Genomic DNA, 22,537 nt, shown 5'->3' with positions numbered 1-22,537 from the left:
CATACGAATTTTGGGGGGACATGAGCATTCAATGGATAGGAGATAACATTTACTACAAAATCCAATTGTCAGTAAAGTATAGATATCTGCTTTCTTCTCCAGTTACTCTCAAAAGAGAGAGCAAGCAGTGAAAAACATGAGAAGAAAGAGAATTAGAAATGAGAAAGAAACAGCCTCTGCAAATGACCAAGGTTTCATACACTGATAATCAGCTTCTCTTCTGGAGGTCACATACTGTACCAAATATAATTCTATTGGTCATAGCTATTTTCTAAGTTGCTCTTTATTTTGTACTCTTCCCTATGTCCAGGCACTAGGCAGACATCTTCCATGAGCTTACTCAGCTTTTAATAGCAAGACTGAGTTTCTCAAGTCTCTTTGTACAGCTCATGGATTCCTAAATCCTGCCTTCACGTAAGCAGTGTGGTTTGTTGAAAACAAACCTGACTAGTTGTTTCAATGCTCTGAGCTTAAATTTCTTTAGTTATAGGTTCCTTTTCAACTGACTTTGAATGAATCACAAAATTTAAGGAAATGCTGAAGAACCAGGACTTGAAAAGAATAGAACCAACGTAGCTCTGGGGATCTAAGGAACCACTCAACTTTTTTTTTTTCAAGCCTCCAACACAGGCATCAATCAGTTCCAACTATTTCTCCATCTCTGTATCACTTGGTTTAAGATTAAAATTTCCAGGGAAAAAAATCTGATTGGCCTCGCTTAGATCATGTGCCCACTCCATGCTCGTCTGATTGACAGTCTTGCTCTATGGAGATTACTGCTTGATAGGGGCTTGACTACAGGAAAAGGAGCTCAGCCCTTCATATCTGTTACTAGTGCCCCCAACTGACCTATGCCAATTGGCAGCCTGATGGTGAGGGAGCCCATTGATTCCATTTATATGAAGTCAATCTCCTAGGGATCACAGCAGAGTAGAGAAGGGTGGAAAGTGGATCTGTAGGGGCTAATGGAAAATATACATAGCTAGTGTATATAATGTCCTTAAGATATTCAAGGCACTGAACTCTTTCTTCTCTCTTATTTAGAAAAAGGCTTCATGACTTCTCTTATCCCAGAAGGAAAAATTATGTACGCAATCCCTGGTTCAGGAAATTCCTAATAATTTGGAAATGGCTAAAGGCATGAGTCAGCGGGTTTCTCTGCTCTTCTTCCCTGGTGCTGCCGGGTCTCAGCAAGGCCCAGCACTGGCTGTAGGGTGCCCCCTCCTTGAGGAGCCTCACAGAGCTGTGGCTGGCACTTCCTCCTATGCTGGTGGCTCTCTGAGCTCCTGCCAAGACTGAAGGAAGCCACTTCAAAAGACACCACCACACCACTGATAAATGGAATCAGAAGGGCCCTGCTTCAGCCCAGACTGTTTCTAAGCACTTTTCACCAGGCCCTGCTCTTGAGGGGGCATTCGTCTTCTAAGTGGATTTTGGTAATGATGGCAGAGCTCTGTACTAGGTGGTCATTTGTCAAGTTCATCCTTTGGTGTTAGGAATGTGGGGCAATGAGGGGTTCAGCTTGAAGAGAATGAAAATGGGGTTTCTGCCATGGCCTGCCTATGAGTTCCCTCTAGTTTCTATTTTCTAAATAAGGTTGGAATACTATCTAGTTTACTCCCAGAAAAGAAGATAATTTGTAATCTCTGAGTTCATTAAAAATAGCCCAACTCAAGTTAAATTTACATCTTTTCTTAAGTCCTTTTCAAATGAATTCAATCACTATGATTCCATGGTTTAGGAAAATAGACAAAAGTAGACACTTTTAGTAAGTATTTTATTTTTATAAGGCAGCATAGTATAGTGAGGGGAACACTGAAATGGGGTTCACAAACCTAGATATTTGTATCAGTTGAACTGGAGGAAGTCATTATTTCTCTTTGGGCTTCAGTTTCAACCTTTGCAGTGAGAGTTGTATAGGTAAGAAAGTGATGATTCAAATATTCTCTGTGACCCAGTATACCCAGAAGAATGTCCCACAGCAGATGTGATGAAAGGGGATTTGCCTCTAGAAGGGATGAAGTACACTGTGATGGGTGGAGGTGGGGCAGCTGCAATCATTTGTGACTTATCTTTTAAATTTCCTAAGTTGAGTTGTGGATCCCATGGTTACATTCCATTTTTCTTTATGTTTTTTTATGTTTTCATATTTTCATAATAAAGAAACAAGGATAGGATTGTTCACGTAACATGGTTTTGCTTTTGATCTCAAGGTGATGGAGATGTAGCACGCGGTAATGTAAGGAAACCCGGGGATTTTGGACTTAGGCGTAAACCCCAAAACTGCTACACCTTGGCATTGAATCTTATCAGCTATGAAAATTAAATGGTAATATTTCCTTCATAAGATTTCTCTGAGGATTAGAGATAAAGATGTAAAAGTACTTTTTATGTAGAAGTGGTCATTTTTTAATGGAGCTCATCTTAACTTTATGTTTATATTTGTTCACATTTGTCTAATGACACTTAAAGCTCTTGGGGAGAAGATGATGCCACACTCTGTTGATCTATGTTGGGTGGTGAGTTTGCTCTTACCATTGCTCTTTCTTTTCCAGGGCAGTCAATATTAAATGTGTCCCTGAAGGCATGACCGGGGCAATGTGCAAACCAGTTAGTTTCCTCAAGGTGGTCTGAGGAATGATGGGAGCCATATTGAAATCTTTTAAAAATCCCAGTTAAAAGAAATGGAAACAAATTTCCAAGGGAAATGTAAGAGAGGAAGCCATCAGGAGGTGGAACTAAGTCTGCAAGGGACTTCTAAGCACCTGTGTGACCAGATTCTCTTCTCTCAGCTGAAAACAAAGACAAACTGACTCTTTTTTAAGGAAGCTTTTTAGAACTTCTGGAAAATAATTCTGCCTTTATCTTTTTGATCAGAATTTAATCACAGGGCCTCACCTACCTACAAGAAAGGATCAAAAACAGTGTTTCACATGAGCACATTGTCAAGGTGTAGATATTAACAGGTAACTAGCCATTTCTGTCATGTAGTCCCCTTGTCACTACTCCCAAGTATGCTCAGACTTGCATACAGACCTAGGTATATACTCTGTCTCTCACCAGCTTCCAGAAGAAATCCATCCCATAATATTTTTACAGTCTTATTGAAGATTGCCATAGGATTAGAGGTATAGGGATCACAAGTGAGCCATTGGCCATTTAAGCTTATGTCACTGTCCCCAACAATGCGTTTTTCTATGAACATTCCCTATCCTTCCAAAACCTGTTTTTGTAAAGCCAGAGCTTCGAAACTTTGACTTTTCTGCTGCACACAGACCCCTGGAACATATTTCCCAGCTCCCAGCCTGGTTCCCCTCAGCTCTTTGAGGGAGTCAAATGATCAGGCAGTTAGAAAGCTGGAGAATAATTGTAAGGATAGCAGCCATTTATCAAGTGCCTGCCACGTGACAAGGGCTGCTGTTACATCCCTCTAATCTTTACAACAACCTGTTGAGGGGGCTGCTGTCATCCCATAAGAGCAACAAGGAAATTCAGGCTCAAGAGATGATAGTAAACAGCATAATTTTATTTAATCAGTGCATTGTGGGTCATGCATTCATTCACTTTTGTGCTCTTTCATTCAGTATTTCTTTATATTTTCACAATAGCTCAATGAGAACATAAATGACAAGTCGGGATTATAGCCAAGATCAAACAGTTTTATGAGATTTTCCATCTAATATTCCTTGCAAGTGTTCTCTCCTCCAGGACAGAGAAGCCAACTTCCGTCAACTTTCTCTCAAACTACAATAGTTTCCAGATCCCTGATTCAAAAAGCCTTCTCTACAGCCTGGTTGGTCAATGCCATTCTTGAAATGCAGCCCTCAAGCTGAATCTAATTCCTAGATGTGGACAGTCCAGCAAAAACAAAACAAAAACACAAACCCTAATTCATGACACTTTTAAGTATAGATGGTCAGATGAAAGCGGAAAACTACTCTAATCTATAAAAAATAGTTCTATTACTAGCAACAAGTGCTAAGCCTAGCATAAGTTGAGTAGAGAGTTTTTGAAACAGCCTGGGTTGGACAGTTTAGTGATGATTGTGGTTAGTGGAATGTGGGCACTGTCTACAGATATCTCAAGGGGGTCATGTGGCATTGAGATCAGAGCTGCCTTCATTGCTTGCAATAACCTTCTGCTACTAATATAACTTTTATACATGGAGCATTTTCTAAATATCAGCTCCTGTGCCAAGTATATGACTTGGAATACCTTTTATTTCCCATAACAACTTTATTATTTAGGAATTATTATTTTTATAAAACACAAAAGGCAGCTGAGGTTTGGAGTGTCACAGAACTTACTTAGGAACACTCAGAGAGTAAGTAGCAATAATGAGAATCCAGCTGATGGCTCTACTGAAAAAACCCAAACAGTGAAATTGCTGTATTTTGGACCATTCTCATTTCTTCCCAGGACCCCAGCTTCTCATCTGTGTAACAAGCAGTTTGAGTCATAGGGTCTGTATAAGCAGTAGTGTGCTGGAGCTGACTCTGAGAGACGGTGGTTTTATTTTCAGAAGTTTTGTGAGCCAGCTTTAGATGTGGCCATCATTGACAATTCAATTCTATAAGCTTCAAGTTAAATATATTATGTTAAAATAAAAAATAATGAATATTCAAAGCTCATCATTTACAGTTTTACTTCATTTGACTGTTATCTACGTTCTTGAAGCTATTTATATTTATTGTATCTATATGGTGGGAATATAAAATATTGTGCTACTGACATCTTTTCCCAACTCCCTGTTACGTGAGGTCACATTGATAGCTTGATATCTGCCAGATGGAAGTATTTACACCATGGAAAATGTTACAAATCAAGGCTGGGTTTATTGTTTTCTTCATTGTTTTGACTTATGAAAGCAATGGAAAGTAATAATACAGATTAAAGTAAAAACTGTGTCATATCTATAGGTATGACATGTGACTAGCACAAAATTGGGGAAATATTTTTCCAGTATTTGAATCTACAATCCAATTCAGGAGTCACTTGATGTCATTGATAAATGAGAGAAGTTCCAACAAATGTCTTTGTTGTTTCACTTTTGTCTTATTCATTAACTTAAATGAAAAATACCAACCAACATTCATTTGCCAGTTGCAACCATAGGTTAGCTATAGTGAAGAGAGTTCAGTAAAATCTTTGGGAACATTCACTGAGAATCAATTGTCTGTATGGGTTTATAATAAAGATATTACATTTTCACTATTAATTTGTGTTACACATCCTTATAGCAATAAAATATACATTTAAATACAAATGCAAGTATGAATATACGTGTACACAGATACATACATGTAAAACGCTGGAGAGTCAGTTGTTAAATGCTTACTAGCACATGTTGACACTGCTTGTAATGCCTTTCTCATCTTTGATATTTTAGGGGTCTAACTAGGATCAGTAGGTGGAGACCTCAAGGAGCCAAGCACTATGAGGAACTTGTCTAATGGTTGAAAATGTTTGGAGTTGGAATGGGCTGTCTCAAGAAGTAGTGGTGAAGTCCCTGTCACCGTGCTGATGAGAAAGGCACTTTACAGGGGAGAGGAGGATGCAAATGATGTTGGATGTTCTTCCTTCACAACTGGAAAGTTTCACAACCATTAAGGAAGAGGAAAGCAGTGTGAGAGGTGGGTACACTGTACTCACGAGGCAGTAGCTGATGGCTTGTGAGACTTACACATTTGGAAATTATCAAGAGTCTTATCTATTGGTTGATATCCCTTCATAAGTTGAAACTTCCTGGGTGGACAGAGTCAGAATACATTGCTCCTTGAGCCAATTTCCTCCACTTCTGTGTATGCTTCCTCCATGGCTGTGGGCTTTGGGTGTTTATGTTTTAGCCTCTCACATGAGAGTTTACCTCTTGTGGCGATGAGAACTGTGTCTAGCCATAAATGAAAAAGTTGCTCAAGAAATCATTTTTTCTCTCTCTGATCTGAGTGCATGTTGAAGGAAATCAATATAAATTCAATTTGTTCAACTTTTTCAGTTTCTCAAGCTCTAGAAGTGTGCAGAGATTATAAGAAATCTTTCTCTTGATAAATTCTCTCAGAGCCACAGCCCCTCTCCACTGCCCCATCCGTAAAAACAGAGTAGTTTTCCCTTCATCAATAGATAACGCCCTGACATGTTATCTGTGGATTACAATGTTTAACTATAATGGTTTCCTCAGAACTTCAGGACCAAATTCAACTGAAGTGAACTGGTACATATATTTTCTTTATTAACTTGGCGGTGGTACTTCTTTAGCATCAGTGAAAAGCCAAGTAGAGAGATTTTGAAGGTAAGGAAACAAATTTTGATTGAGTGCCCATTTTGTTCCAGAATTATTCTAAACATGTTACATGCACTACCTGTTTTAATTTTCACCACTGTATAAGGGAAGAAATAGACTAAGAGGTTAAGATGGCTTGCCTGACATCAAACCAAACACTTTATGGGTGGCAGAACCAGGATTTAAACCATCCATTCTAAATACCATTGTTTTTCATATATAAATTCTATTGCCGCTTTGTAGAAATCTTCTATTTGAAAGTAGAAGTTTCAAAATTTATCTATAGGATAAACATCATTCAACTGATGTTTCATAATTATCTATAAGAGTAGATTATTATGGTTACAAATGAAGGGGAAAAGGGCTTTTTGAAAAATAATCTGCAGATTGCTTTGGCTGTTTCATACTGACTCAAAGACGTGATGGGGGGACCAATAATGGAGAAAAAAAGAGACCTATTCTGGGCATGAGCCCTCAAACTCATGCAACCCAGGTGCACACTATATATTCAACTGTCAGGAAAGACTCCAGTTCCCCACTCACAGGATTCCTCTAACCATTGTAGCCCCCAGTCTCCTTGCACACGACTGAGTTCAGCTTCTTTCATTCACATCTGTGTTCTCTAAGTTCATCCTTATCCTCTGGTTCTCCTCACTCTTCATTGCTCCAGAGAACCCTTGCAATGAATTCTAGCCTTCATAATCCTAATGCTAGCCCCAGTGGCCCCAGGAATGAGCTCTGAGGCACTAGCTGCAATGTGATTGTTCTTGTTTACTCCAACCCGCTGTCTCTAGAGTTTTTCTCAGTGCCACAGACGGTATGATGTGGATGCTCTGCCAAGATTCACGTGAATCAGAACCTCGTGTTGTCTGCACAAGAAGCTGAAGCAGCATGAGACTAAAACCATTCGCCAGCATGTGGCAGATCTCCATAGCCCGTATAACTTCCTTATTTATAGCCACTCGCTGCATTTCCTCAGAGTAACCTTAGCTCTTAACATCTTGCAAAGCGATATATGTGAACCAATTATTAACTGAAGTATCCGGAAAAACAGAAACTTACAAGAAAAGTGTTGCCTAAGGTTGAGAAACAAGATCCCAGAACTACTGAAATGACTTTGTGTAGGCGTGCGCACGCATACACACACACATTCTAGGGAATTCAGTAATGGAGAAAACTATTTTAAATCTAATTAATAGTCTCAAAAATAACTCCATATACATTGTGCTAATATAAACTATAAATCATCCTAAACCTATATTTTGGAAATATTCCACATGTATAGGTTTCAGGACCCTTTCCTAAGAGAACTGAGAAACCAGTGACTATCTTTAAGAAGGGAAGCAACATTTGATTTAAGCTTTAAGTGCTTATAAACGATGGAGACAGCAAAATTTCGAGTAATATTCAGAAAATGTATACCTACCTAGCTTTACAAAATGATGATTATTTGTAGTCAATTGGTGAGTTTTCCCAAAGACATTTTTTTAAAATAATTTTTGAGAGACACAAAAGAAAGAAATAGAAAAGAAAATCTCTCAAAGTAGTTACACTTCGTTCTGTCCCTTGTGCATTTCAAAGAAGCTGTTCAAAGCTAACATTCTAACCTACAATCCAGGACTTTGTAACTAGCCCAACTATCAATTTATTTTCTTCTTTTGAAACAATTTGTATTTCTCAACCCAATCTCTCTTTTAATTACAGTCATATGTCACTTAATAATGGAGACACATTCCGAGAAATCCATTATTAGGCAGTTTTGTCCTTGTGCAAACATCATAGAGTGCACTTATGCAAACCTGGATGGTATACCCTGCTAGATACCTAGGCTTTATGGTACTAATCTTACGGGACCAACATCATATATGCACTCCATTGTTGACAGAAACATCGTTATGTGGTACATGACTGTTGCAATGACTTAGAAAAATGTTTTTCTTAACTAGGAGGCTGTATTCTCATTACCTGCTGCATTGCTGGTCATTTTCTTCCCAGCGTTTGGCATTACCAGCAGGTATGGGGTTTGTATCTTCACAGCCCAGCCTGTCTGGAAAGGGCTTTATGGCAGCACTACTGAATATTTACTCCCCTCAATCTTCATAAAGGGGCCACTTCTCGGCTTCCTCATCTGCCAATCTGGAATAATGTCACTTCTCTGGGTAGACGCTAGGAGCAAATGAAATAGCTCTCAACACTTTCTTCTTTCTCTGTAACAATTATGAATCACAAATCCTTTCATTTTCTCTGTAACCCTTTCCTATTGCTCTTCACTGCCCCTTCAGCTGCAGTGACTTCTGTGAAGAAGACACTGGACTTTGATTAAGAAGGGTTCATTCCCAACCCAGTGCTGCTAGTTATTATCTGGGTCTGTTTCCTCAGTTGCGCCTGAAGGGTCTCATTAATTGACCTCTGAGTTATGACCCAGTCTGATTATCTTAGCATTGTTTGTGGTTTGTTTTTATGTGGTCTTTTATTGATTATTTCGTATGTACCAAACACTGATCTAAACAACTTACGAATGTTTGCTTCATTTAAATATATTTAAGGTGATATTTTAATTTAAAAAAAATCAGTTAAATATAGAAAATAACAAATTTTCCCAAAGTCTCTCAACTATGATGGGGGAAAGGAAAGTAATCTGACTTCAGACTACAAAATTTTGATTTTTAGCCAATAAAACCATTTCTGTGGTCACTACTGACTCAATTCCACTCACTTCTACAGACGCTGCTTTCCTGCTTTTCCTCCCTTCCTCTCTTCTTTATTTACTTCCTCGGGTCCTCCCTTTTCCCTTCAACAATAATTTAATTAGTGTCTATTGTGTTCCAGGAGATATACTCAGGGTTGAGAATTCAGAAGAGAATAAGAGATTGTTAGTCTCAAACACTGTACAATGTAATTGAGTGGGAGGGCGAAGATAGAGATTTACATAGGAAAATTGTAGTGTCGTACATTACATTCCCCTGGAGGCAGACAGAGCAAGAGACAAAGAGAGATAGAGGCACAGAACATGTGCCAGGAGAGCCCCATGGCCAACAAGCGGCATAGAGACAGGAAACAGAATGGACGGAACCATGAACGCTCCCTGCGGAACCCTGAGGAAGTTTCACAGAGGTGTTCACATTTGAGCTGAATCTTGAAGAAAATTGGGAGTTTCAAGTAAAAATATGGGGCATTCTAGGCAAAGAGGAATAAGGAAATGGGCCTGTTTTGCCTCAAGAATAGAGCATTCAGTGGGACTGGCCTTGGGAAGGAGTGATGGAACTAAGTTGGAAGGGTGGCTTGTAGGCAATATCAGAAGGGCATGTGTCCACATTTAAGATATTTAGATCTTTTCTGGTGAGCACTGGAGAGCCATTGAAGGATTTTAATCATGATCAGATTTACCTTTACAAGCTTATCTTGGAGGCACTCTGGAGAAGAAGCTGGAGTAAGTGGGAGATCCAGTAGAAAGCTCTTGCAGTAGTTTTGTTACGAAATGATAAGCTGAACTATGAGGGTGAGAGTGAAGAAGGTGAGGAAGGGATGGATGTGAGGGATTTTTGTTGACGTAGAATAGGCAGGACTTAGGAGTAGAGGAGGAAAGGAGGAAGATGAAAGGGTTTCAAGGTCAGAGAAGATAGATTGTGACTCTTCACTTCTAGCATTTCTTCCTCTTCAGTCACGGACATGAGTCCTATCCAACCTAACTGTCTTCCTCCTTGCCTTCTTGCCACATGCCCTTGTTTTACTTTGAAGGCTTCTCCCCTTGCCTGCAGCCCTTTTACAGGGATCCTCCAGCCCAACTGTCCTGGAGGCTTTGCCACTGTCTCTGGGCTTGTAACCTTCTCATTCTCCGGTTCTGCTCTGCCAGCCTCAGAAATGTCCCGATTTTTCTCCATTTGGTAAATCCCAACCACAGGGTACAAAGACTAACCTCCAAAAATCACAATCCTCTATGAAACAGGAATTGAGAGATACTTGCTTCAGATTATGCAGAAATCAAAGTGCCCTTATACTTTTGTTAGATTAAAGTCAAAATGGAGAAACATTCCTTCATTCATAAATGTATTCCATTGAGCTGGCAGCATGCCAGATAGGTAAACTATAAAGTAAACAGTGCCTCTGGGAATATAAGGATGGGCGAGGTCCCTGCTGCCATGGAATGTATACTCTGGTGGTGGAGAGACAGATCATGAAACAGGTGGGCGAAGTAATGGGATAATAAGAGACTCAGTGATTGACAGGAGGGGGACATTCAGGATGCGGTGTTCAGGAATAAGGGAGCATGGGCAGACCTGCTTGAAATAGGTTCATAAGGGAAGACCTGTCCAAGGAAGTGATATTTAAAGTCAGAAAGACAAAAGAGAAAGTAACCACAACATGCAAACACATATGACTAAACTGCTATATAAATGATAAAGCACAAATCAATATTGACCAGAAATAAAGGTAAACATTTAGCCGCTCTTTCATATCCCTCTAGAAAACCAGTGAGGAAGTCACGAAATCTTGGAGTTTTTACCATGCCACATGTGGAAGGGACCCTCTGTTTTTAAGAAACCCACATTCCCCTCGTGTATAAAGGCACACATGGGTCTATTAGAGAGACACTACACCAGAAGTTGGCAAACACTTTTTGTAAAGAATGAGATAGTAAATATTTTAGACTTTGTGGGCTATAGGATCTCTGTTACAGTTACTCAACTCCGCCAATGTAGTATGAAAGCAGCCACAGACAATACGTAAATGAATGTGTGCCTGTGTTCCATAATATTGTCCTTATGGATGGTGAAACATTAATTTTCATATGTCACAAAATATTATTCTTTTGATATTTTTTTCAGCCATTTAAAACCTTCAAATCTAGTCCTAGCTCATGGGCTGTGGGCTGTGTTTGGTCTACAGGCTGTGGTTTGGCGACCCTTGGTCTTCAGCAAGGTGGTTAAAAGTGCAAACTCTTAAGCAGACTGCCTGAGTTTGTTGCCAAAGTACACCATCTGCCAGTGGTGCATTTACATGTCCAGGTCAAAGAAAACTCACTTTGATCTTGCTTTGCTCTCTTCCTTATCTTTCTATCCTTCTCTTCTTCGTCAAACTTCTTAAAAGAGTAATCTAAACTCCCTCTCTGTGGCAAATTGTGTTTTACAAAAATGGCTTCAACAATATTTCCAGTCTCTGATGCTCTTCCAGAATCATGCTCCCTCGTAACCCCCATCAAGTGATGGTATTGATATTCCTTCCCTTGAAACTGGGCAGATCTTTGCAAATACTTCAACTAATAGAGTGCTACAGAAGAGAAGCTCTGAAACTTATGACTAGGTCATAAAAGGCAATACAGCTTCTGCCTGCCTGTCATAGGACCTGTGCCTGTGAACTCTGGAGCTGCCATGTAAGAAATATGTAACGACTATTATTTCCTTTTAAAGGCTTTCATTAGACTTCTCCAAAGCAGATCTGGACACAGGCAAAGAAAGAGAGATGTCCATGTACATTATGTGACTGGAGTATAAGGTGTATGGGGCAGAGAGCTGGGAGCTTAAGCCAGTGTTGGGTGCAGAAACCATTTCATGGAAGGCTTTCATAATAGGTGAAGGAACTTGGACTGGATCTTGAGGGCAATATGTGGCTGTTGGAGAGTTTCATGCATGGGAGTACAATGGACCAGTGTCTGTTTCAGAGGACCACTCTGATTGCAATAGAAAGGCTGGATTAGAAGGGAACAACACAGGATTTGAGATACCTGGTTAGAAGCCCTTGATATGGTTTGGATGATGAGGACTTAAGGAGGGCAGTAGTAAGGACAGGGTTAAAGGAATAGAATCAAGAGCGATTCCAGAGACTGACTGGAAAGGAGAGCATTGTCTGTCTATCAGTTGTTTTGATTTCTGTCCATTAACTATTTTAGCATCTTCTACCACTGTCTTGTTAATAGAATAGATCCCTGTTTCATATAGCTAAGCTTCCTAGCCTGCTTTCTTTCATGGTTTTTCTTTTTCTCCTGTCAATATGCAGTACGGTTCCCACGTGGGTGGTTCTTCTCTCTCTTCAGCAGACACTGGGGAACCGTTCCTTGAAAGCAAGATGCCACAGATAAGCTCACAGCTGGCCTGCTACTAGTGAAAAGCCCTCTTCTGAGCCCCCCACTGTGAAACACCTGCCTCTGTAGGCCACAGGCCCCATGCCCTGAAAATACCCTGGGAACCCTGTCCTGAAGCATCCTCCCAGATGTTATCTTGACACAATCATTGTGTGCTGAGTTTTTAATCTGGGAGATTAAATCTTTACATGCCTGAGTGGAAAGATCATATCCTTGTAATTTTTCACCCATATAATTTCTCAGCTGCCTTAGTTTAACCTGTTGTATTTATGGCCCAACTGTAATTTAGGAGAATACTTAGAAAATGCCAATTTCAAAGGACAGCTCTTTCAAATTGCCACTCAGAACAGCTTTCTGGGTGAGTGTAGTGAACTGTGGTAAAACTGATCATTTCAGTCAATTAGATTTTTGGGTCAGTCACTTTTTACTGTTCTGAAAGAGAGAGAGAAAGCATTTGAAAGCTAGAATCGATCAATTACAGTCTAAATGTAGATCAAGGAGGAAGATACACAAAAAACCATATTGGTACTTTTTTTTTAAAATAGACAGGAACCTTGTAGAGGTCACTTGAGTTCTATTACAGGAAGTTCATTTTGCATAAAGTAGAAGTCACCATTAAAAAAAATGCCTAATAAGATCCTTTGGATAGAATTTGGAGTCAAGGAACTAAAAGGTTGAGATAGGAGAATAGAAATGCCTCAGATAGGAAAGGGAGGGGCTTATGAAATGAACACCTAAGAGGATCCAATCTAGTGGGGTTTTTTTTGTAAAGACCTTATTGACCTTTGATTCAGAAAAGTCTGAGATTTAGTTATAAATAATTGAAATAGGCTAGGAGACCACTAGTTCAGAAAATATGTAGTAGATCTTTTGCGATTCTTTATTTCATTTATCAAACCCAAGACTGAATTACAATGTTTAGAGATTCTAAGAAGTCAAAAGAGATTGTGCTCTCTCCTTAGGCAACTGAAAATCAAAACATCACTAATAGTAAAGTAAGATCAAAGAATATCAAAAATACTCTAGTCTTCTTATAATGTGTACTTGGAATTTCAAATTTAAAAGTCTTTCAAAATATTTTCTCACATTAAAAAAACAGTTTCCTGGGGACAGTTAAAAGAGGATGTAGGCCAAAATTGGATTGGGCCATCCAGCAGCTGTAGTTATTATGGTATTTTTACCTGCCCAAGAATGCTGTGCATTTAGATGCATCCTAGAGATTTGAGACATTGTTTAAATGACCCCTTTTCCACAAAGCCGTCTGTGACCACTTCAGACCATTCCAATCACCTCCCCCATGACCTACAGCAGTTGCCTACACCATTCCCTTAATGCCCTCTTTTAATCACCAATACTTCTTGCGTGATCTAGCAAAAGGAGCACCAGATTTCAATTAACAGGTCTGGCTTCTGCTCCTTGTATCAACACTTATAGCCAAGCATATTTGGGTAAGTATATTAGCCAGAGGAACGTTGGGAAAACAGTGTCCACACTGGGGAGATAAATAGAGGCGATTTAATACACAGGTATGGAGAGAGCTGTTAAGACAAACAGGACATGGTGAGGTAACCAAGGAGTAGCAACAGCAGAAGACCACTAGCGACAAAGGGCTTGAAGGGACACAGGGAGAAAGTGGTGTATCAGAGCACAGAAGATGAAGCAGCAGGCGGGAGCTAAACTATGGCGGGGCTACCATGTGGGAGATTGGACCAAAGAGGGAGGTTCTGTTTGGAAAGGATTTGGAACCAACTTCAGAGGAGATGCAGCCACTGTCAGAGATATTGACTGAAGCATAGCAAGAGGGGAGAAATTCCCCGTCTTCTCCCCTCTTCTAACTTTCCATTTTCCACCAGTGCCACCCAATGGCCAAGTCTACCTGGGAGCCAATTGAAAAGGGCACCTTGAAAATGTAATCCGCAGTGCTACAGAGCTGCAGAAATCAGGGGACGGATTTGAGAGCAACGTGCAAATCACCGGCACAGTAACGCATTCACCTTCTGAACAATGGTACCCACCTCTTCAAATTTTAAAGCGATGTCTTTCTCATCCACTTCTTAAGAGTATCATGTGAGAATATTTTAATTTGTTGTTGGAGGGTAAAAACTGAAAGTTTTTGAGACTACTTTGGAAAAATATTTTAAAGATTTAAAATGTTAGATAATGGTATTTCCACATCTAGGAAAATAGGAAGTCACAGATATGCATACAGATGTAGGTACAAAAATGTATATCTCAATGTTTATAATATTGAAAGTTGGGAGCAATCTAAAATAGATGTGATACATTCAAGGCTTAAAAAAAAAGACAATTTCTGCCTTCAAGAATGTCTTACTCATGCAAGGTAGCATGCATGAAGGATGGTGAAAATAGGATAAAGCGCTGTGGAGACCCAGGGGTGAGAAAGGAGAGTGAATATCTGTCCTGTTTAGGGTTCAAGATGTGTGATATACAAATTTGTGCATTATATGAAATGTAGAAATGCTAGAGGGAGTTTTTGATATTTATATCCAAATAGGAAAATTCTTCCAGTTGAAGATGATAAATCAATCTGTTTTCAAATATTCCAAGCTCACACAAAAAAGAAACACCACGGTTAGGAGGTTGGATGCCTAGACAGAGTGGCAAGAGGTGACATGAGCGTAATTATAATCCAAGTGACCTGTGAGTTCATTCTAGTTCTGGTTCTGATTCCAGTGGTGACCTTGTTCAGGGCTCCACTCCAGTTTTCTGATGTGAATAATGAAAACCAGAGACAACCCACATACACCACTGCTGAGCATTTTGCAAACGAATGAACAAGCGCTCCCAGGATCTGAGGCCCTATGTGTAATTCACTCCCAGCCTGGCTGGTCAATGCTGTTTGTGTTCACCTAGCTGACAACCATCAGCACAGACTCCATCATATTGGAATCATGCAGATGCTTAGCTTTGCCTTTAAGACCTACCCCCCTCCATTTGTCTACCCTGAAGTACCCTACAAGCTTTATCTTTCATGGTGCAAAATGCATTGTCCTTGGAAAAGGTCAGAACAAATTTTGAATTCTAGCTTCATGGCTTTGTAGCTGTTTAATCTTTTGCAATTAACTTAATTTCCCCAATTAAGGAACACAAACAACAAGTGAGGAGCTTAGCAGAGATTTTAGGTCATGGTAACTGTTTAATAAATTTTAGTGTTTTTACCTTGCTTCTTTTCTTCCAGTATGCCCTTGTTCACCAGGCAAAGATACTATTTAACCTTCTGTACAAAATATCTCATTCGTTCACCTCTTCATGTCTTTGCTCACACTGTTTTCTTTGCCTGGTGTGTCCATTCCTGTCCTTCATGTGCCACTCAGTTGTGGCTTCCTCCATGAAGACTAAACTTGGTTGACCAAAATAGACAAGACATTTAAAAAAATCTCATAGCACATTTCCTGAATCTGATGAAGGCATCTAATCCTTTAAACTTTGAATTATATCGTTTTAATTTGTATTTAGCTTATCTTCCATCTTCAGTGTCTTACCTATCTCTCTAACCCTAAGGCCAAATCAAAAACACTGCTAACATAGAAAGAGAATAGACCTTGCAACTAGACAGACATGCCTGGTTTGGACTGTAGGACTGTAAGTGTTTGATACATTTTGGCTACATGCCATTGAAGAGAATGTTTCCCTTTCAGCAGGTTGGGACCATTAGCAGGAATGAAAGAAGTACCTTAGACAAAAGAAGAACTATCCCGATGCCAGCCTCAAGCTGGAATGTTTTCTTGTCTATTTCCTTTTCTTGCTTAGCAAGCACCGAGCTTCCTGCTTCTGGCTTGGACCTGAAATGGAGGATCCCAAATACCAACAGGAAGGTCATACTTGTGGTCTCCCTCCCTCACTGAAAGCTCGCTGAAACCTGAAGCACTGGAATTTCATGTGGGTGTCATTTTCTCAAGAGATTTCCAGCTGAAATTCCCAGACCAGAGGTAGGCCACTGTATGCTATTAGATCCACAACCATTCTTCCTTTCTTTTACTTTTCTAACATTCCAATATTATCTTGCCAAGTTTGGGTTCAATAATTAGAAAGAATTCCTGTGGGGAGTGGTGGGGTTTTTAAATATAGAATAGAATCTCAATAATTTGAGTTGCATTAGTAGATTTCTACATGCAGGCAAAGGAAAGGACACAATTCATCCATCCATCCATATAATCATTTATTCATTCACAAATATTGAGTACTTGTCGTACGCCAGTCATTGTCCTCAAAGAAGGGTCCTATCTAATCCTACTTCTGAGAATCTGCTTCTATGAACTGTAGGGAGTAAACAGAAATTCAGATGGATAAATCAGATTTTTACATGAATTCATTAGTTCCATACACCTTTAGGAAGGCCTCACACATGCCAAGAAACCAGGATAGTCACTGGTGATATAGAGTGCTCTGAAGTAAATGATGTGGTAAATTCTATTTCCAAAAGACAGCCACAACAATATCTCCTTCTCACGTGATTTTTTTTGTACTGTAGCCTTGACACTTCCTCCAGCAAGTGATGGAATCTAGACCCCTTCTCCTTGAATCTGAGTGGATCTTTATGACTTCCTAGATGAGTGCTGTTTAATAGAAAATTCTGCAATGGTGGAAATGTTCTATTTGTGTTGTTCAGTACAGTAGCCCCAAGCCACGCTGAGCACTTGAAATATAGCTAGGATGATTATAGAACAGAATTTTAACTTTTTTTGATTTTAATTCATTTAAAAAAATAGGCGTATGTGCCTAGTGGCTATTGCATTGAATAATGCAGGCTTAGACCAATAGAATATGGTGGAATTGATGCCATGCGTCTTCTGAAACTAGATTATTAAAATGCCATACACTCTGCTTTGTTCTCTTGGAACACAGCCACTATACTGTAAGGAATCTCAATTAATTGGGAATCCCAAGCAGAGTGTGGAAAGTCTCACATAGAGGAAAACCTAGGATTATGGATGATAGGGTGCAACTGAGCTCCCCAGCAGCAAACAAATCCTTTCAACAGCTATGTGAGTAAGCCATCCTGAGAGTGGAATCTGCAACCACCAGAGGAGCTGCTCTAGCTGATGCTGGAGTACAAACAAGCCATCCCTGCTGATCCCTGCCTAAATTGTAGAGTTTTAGGCAAAATAAACACCTCAGATTCTTTTAAGTCACAAAGGTACAGTCAGCTTATTAAACTGTATGTCCAGTTGGACTATAACTCTGCTTATATGCATGTTAGACTTTTGCATTAGGTTCTTTATGCCTCTTATCTTGAGCTGTCTCTTCTCTCTTTTTACAATGTTCTGCATTCGGGGGTGGTGATATGAGAATGCCCCCCTAGAACAATGAAACCTTTAACTTTTCTTATAGTGCACAGCTCTTGCTGGTATTCCAAGTCCTTTGATTATTTTGCTTATTTTCTATGAGCTCAGCAACAAACCAGAAATGATGGTTTATCCAGGACCCACTTTTTTTAAAGCAGGAGAGCACTTTGAATTACCTAGTCTTTTGTACTAGCAAAGCAAACAACAACCAACCACAACAACAAGAAGAAACGAGGAAAAATTATTTTCTAAGACATAAAATAACTTCCCGAGTTGGACCAAAAAGTCAGAAAATACAGGCTGAAAGAGCTCACCATATTCTAGTAAAAATTAAGAAAACAGAGACTGTCTGAACATATTTTGTGAAATTTGAGAATTGCAAAGATAATGAAATAATTCTAAATGTCTATATAGTGAGTGGTGAGGTAGAAGGAAACAGATTATTTTCAGAGGAATATAAATAAGCCTGACCTAAGACTTTTCCAGAAAATCATGGAATCGTGAAGGATAAACATTATGATTCGAGAACTCCATATGAAACCAATATGGTAGTGTGTGTGTGTGTGTGTTGTGTTGTGTTAAAGCAATAGAAAGACACTCTCAGACACTTAAGGATTCAGAAAATATATCTCATAAACAATATGTCTTAAGCTATATTTGAAGATACATCACTATGTATGTAGGATTTACTTGATGTCCCATAGACCAGGTTTAAAAACCTGCTCTGCTACTTTCTAGCTGAGGGACCTTCAGTCTCTCCATTTTCTCATCAATTCCCAGGTTGATGCTACTCTTATGCTTTAATTATTCATGAACATGCCCACTGGCTTAAAGTCCTTGAAGGCAAAGAGCAAGTTGGAGGCCTTCTTGTGTTCTATAACATGCACCTAGTGCCAGAGACATCATGAGTAGTCAATAAGTGTAAGATGAATGATAGATTGTGAATTACTACCAATATGCCTACCTTCTTGAAATATATGTGTTAGAACTCAAAAAAAAGTTAAAACTAAGAAAAATGATCGTCTGATTTCTTTGAAAAATATATCAAAATAGACGTAATACTTGAAAGCCAAAGAAGAAGACAGCAATAAATATAAAAATAAGACATTAGAATGAGCAACCGTGTCTATTGAGGATATTAAGAAATATATGAGGATCACTTTCTTAATCTTATGCAAATAAATTAAAAGCTTTGACCATAAAGCATAATATTCTAGAAAATATATGGAATGCAACAAAAGATATGAAGAACCTCATGAAAAGCTATCTCGAAAAAGCATCAGCATCAATTTATTTCAGATATAAATTTTACCAAATATCTAAGGAATGTGATTTAAGTTGTTTGAAAGCATAAAGAGAAAGTGAAAGCTTCTAAAGAGTTTTTACAAATATAGGAAAACATTGGTCTAAAACTCAATAAAGGCAGCGCAATAAAATGAAACTACAGATGGCTTTCACTTACGGACATTGATGCAAAATTCCTAAAATGTGTTAGCAAACAGAATTCAGCAGCTTAATAAAAGATTGAGAGAGACTATTCAGATGTGATCCATTCAAGAAATTCAATGTAGCAATATATTTTTCCATGTTAATTACAGGTCAAGGCAAGAAAATATACTGTGTCTGATGATGCTGACAAAGTGCTTCATTAGAAGCCAGCATCATCCTTGAATAACAAGTTGATAAGTAAGAATACATTAATACTTAATTAGCAACATGCCTAATATTGAAACACAAAAATCTTCTCATTAAATTAAGTAATAAAACAAGGATGTTGATTATCACTCCTATTACCTAAAATTCTGTGGGAAATTCTTTCCAATGAATTGAGCCATGACAAATATGAGGTATAAAAATTCTAAAAGAGAAGGGAAAATTTTCAACTTTCAAATATCTGGATAATTTCATAAGCCTGGAAAATTCAAAAGCATCAACCGGGAAAACCATTATAAATAATGAGAGAATTTATAAGAAGAATTTAGAAATGAATATCTAAAGCCCTGTTGGCCTTACTATGTTTGAATAAGATATACTTATGTTACTTAAAGAAAAATCTGTTAAACAAAATCAGCAAGGTAAGAAATAAATACCCGGAAATAGAAATAAGTATAAATGCGCTAGATTTATATGAATAACCTTTAAAATGCTTTACTAGCATATAGACAGAACTTCAAAAAGACTTTAAAGTGACCCAAAACCCAGAAAATACAATTTAAATTAATGGGAAGTAATGCTCAGTTCTAGTTAATATAATGCAAAATTGTAAAGAAGCTAATTCACCCTATGTGAATCTATAAATTGAATGTGATTCCAACAAAATTAGCAATAGAATTGTTTTCCTGAAATGAGACATGCTGAATCTATACTTCAGGTTAAGATTAGGCGGGAAAATTTTGAAAAAGGAAGCTAAAGGAACAGACTATATTATTACATATTATTATAAAACTTCTACAAGTAAAAGAGTATGATACTGGTGCATGAATAGAAATATCAAAGGAAAAAAGCAGAATCTTGCATGAGACTCAAAATATGGGTATATAGATTTTGATTAATATCAGCATTCCAAATGAGTGTGTTAAAGGCGGAATATTCAATAAATGGTGTTTGGACAACCTACTGTGAAAAGAATAAATTAAGATGAGTTCCTAATTTATCACTTATACAAAACTTTTGATATGAATAGCTCAAAATTAAGACGAAAATGAATTTTTTCTTGTAATCTTGTAGTAGAAAGCCCTTTCTCAGCAAGGTATATATTCAGAATTCCCAAAAGACTGATAAATCTAACCTCATAAAATTTTAAAGTTTCTACCTGTCAAGAAATACTATAAACAAATTCAGTATACATAAATAACTTGGAAATATTTGCAGCAAATATGATAGACCAAGGAATACGGTCCTTAAATAAATTTTTCTTACAAATCAATTAACAAAAGACACTAGCTCATGGACAAAGGACTCAAATAATGTTCTATAGGAAAAGAAATACACATTTTTCTTTTTCACAAAAAGATGTTTAACTTCCCTCAGAATTATAGAAATATAATAAAACAGAAAGAGTATTTACTTTATAGAGTGGACATAATGAAACATTTTCCGTGTTGGTCAGACTCTGAAACAATCATTCTCCCTCCCACACTGTTCGTGGGAGCATGAATTGGTATAATCTGTTTGGAGGGCAATATGGCAATATCTACCAGTATTCTAAATATGTAATTTCTTTGAAAGTGCATAATCTCACAACTTCATTTTCATCTGCAGGGAACCTGCACATGTACAAAAGAATTATATACTATGACTTTTGTGGCCATATTGGTTGTAAGAGCAAAAGTTTAGAAAGTAGGTGAATGTCTACCAAACGGGGACTGATGAAGTGCCTTATAGCACATCCATAACGTGGAAAACTTTGTCGAATTTATTGGGAACAATCCCCATTACTGAAAAATCAGAAGATGCAGTTTAGGGTGTTTCAATAGATGTAAAAAAAAAAAAGATGTGTGTAAGCACATGTGTTACAATTAAAAAGAATATTTTTTGATAGACAAAAAATTGGCAACTGTGATTGCTCTAGAAAGGGGGCAAAGTGTTGGGTGGAAAGTTCGTTGTGACTCTATAGCCTTTTCTACTGCTTGATATATTTACCAAATACACCTCCTAGAATTTTTTCTTAAAAACAAAAACTGGTTAGCAAAAAAGTGTCCACCTCCTCAAAATATTTCCCTTCTTGGACTGGTATGCTATCAGAAATTCTTTCTATGAATCAGCCTTTGGGGAAATTTCAGTCTCTGCTTAAAAGGCAATTTTGGAAAAATCCACAAAATCCCAAGCTCGGCCCTACTGATGAACTCCACATGGAAGCTGCCTGTTTTTTCTTGCTGCGTGTCCAACACTGACCAGGTCTTTAAGGAACACCCCCACATACAGAGCCATCTCTGTGTTTTCTCTTACGGGGCTTATCCCTCCTGCTTGCCCAAAGACACTCTGTGGTTCTCTGATCTGCGTCATATCTGACTTATCTCTGGCCCCACAACATATCTCTTAATGTTCTTTGACATTACGGATATTCCATAAATATTTATTAATTGAACAATTAAAGCCTTATTTTTAAAATCAAATTCAACGTAGGGGAGGAAAATCATCCTTGAAGCACTCCACAGCACTTACCATGTACCAGGCAGTATTCTAAACTAACTCTTTCTTTGTCACACGCACACGCACACACACACACACACACACACACACAACACATATAGAGATATTTACTCAGCTAATATGGGTAGAGATGAGACCCAAGTCCATGCAGTCTGGCTCCACTGTGCACCGTGGTTGTTCTTAACCATGATGCTCCCCTTTTTCGCTGTCCATCACCCCTTCCTGTCCTCACTCCCTCTTTGACCAGCCTAGATTTCATCCATGACCCACCATTATATTCCTTCCCTCACAAAAAGCCTCATCTCTCTGGCTTCTCTTGCTTTCATGGTTCTCTCTGGGCTAAACCCTAGCCTGGTCAAGTCCAACTTGCCATCTGTTCCGCATCTGCTCAGAGAGTCTGAAGGGGATGGACAAATGCACACAGTCCTGCTCATGAATCACTCTTTCCATTTATAGCCCCAAATCCCAAGAGGACCCTTAGTCCCACCTTGTAATCCTACTGTACCCCCGTGGGTCTTGTCACTCTCCCACTCTCCTAGATGATTGTACACCCCATTTTGCTCTTCAAACCACCAACACCTTCTCCTCCCACCAATACCTCCCACCAGTCCCCTAGTTGGCTGAAGACTTTACCTCTTAATTCTCTAAGTAAATGTCCACAGTGGCCAGGTAGTTAACATAAAACACAGAAATAGAAGCATTGCATAATAGGGAAGGCTG

At 38.6% G+C, this 22,537-nt stretch overlaps 1 long non-coding RNA gene across 4 annotated transcripts in view; it reads right to left on the bottom strand.

Moving 5' to 3' along the window:
• The window catches only part of LOC106824804 (uncharacterized), a 144,585-nt gene that overhangs the window by 53,292 nt on the left and 68,756 nt on the right, over nucleotides 1-22,537 (bottom strand). The window lies entirely within an intron of this gene.

The sequence above is a fragment of the Equus asinus genome, chromosome 12, assembly GCF_041296235.1.
Source record: "Equus asinus isolate D_3611 breed Donkey chromosome 12, EquAss-T2T_v2, whole genome shotgun sequence".
Taxonomy (NCBI): Eukaryota; Metazoa; Chordata; class Mammalia; order Perissodactyla; family Equidae; genus Equus; species Equus asinus.
The sequence above is the reverse complement of the archived record's forward strand: the minus strand, read 5'-3'. Positions and strand labels throughout refer to the sequence as shown.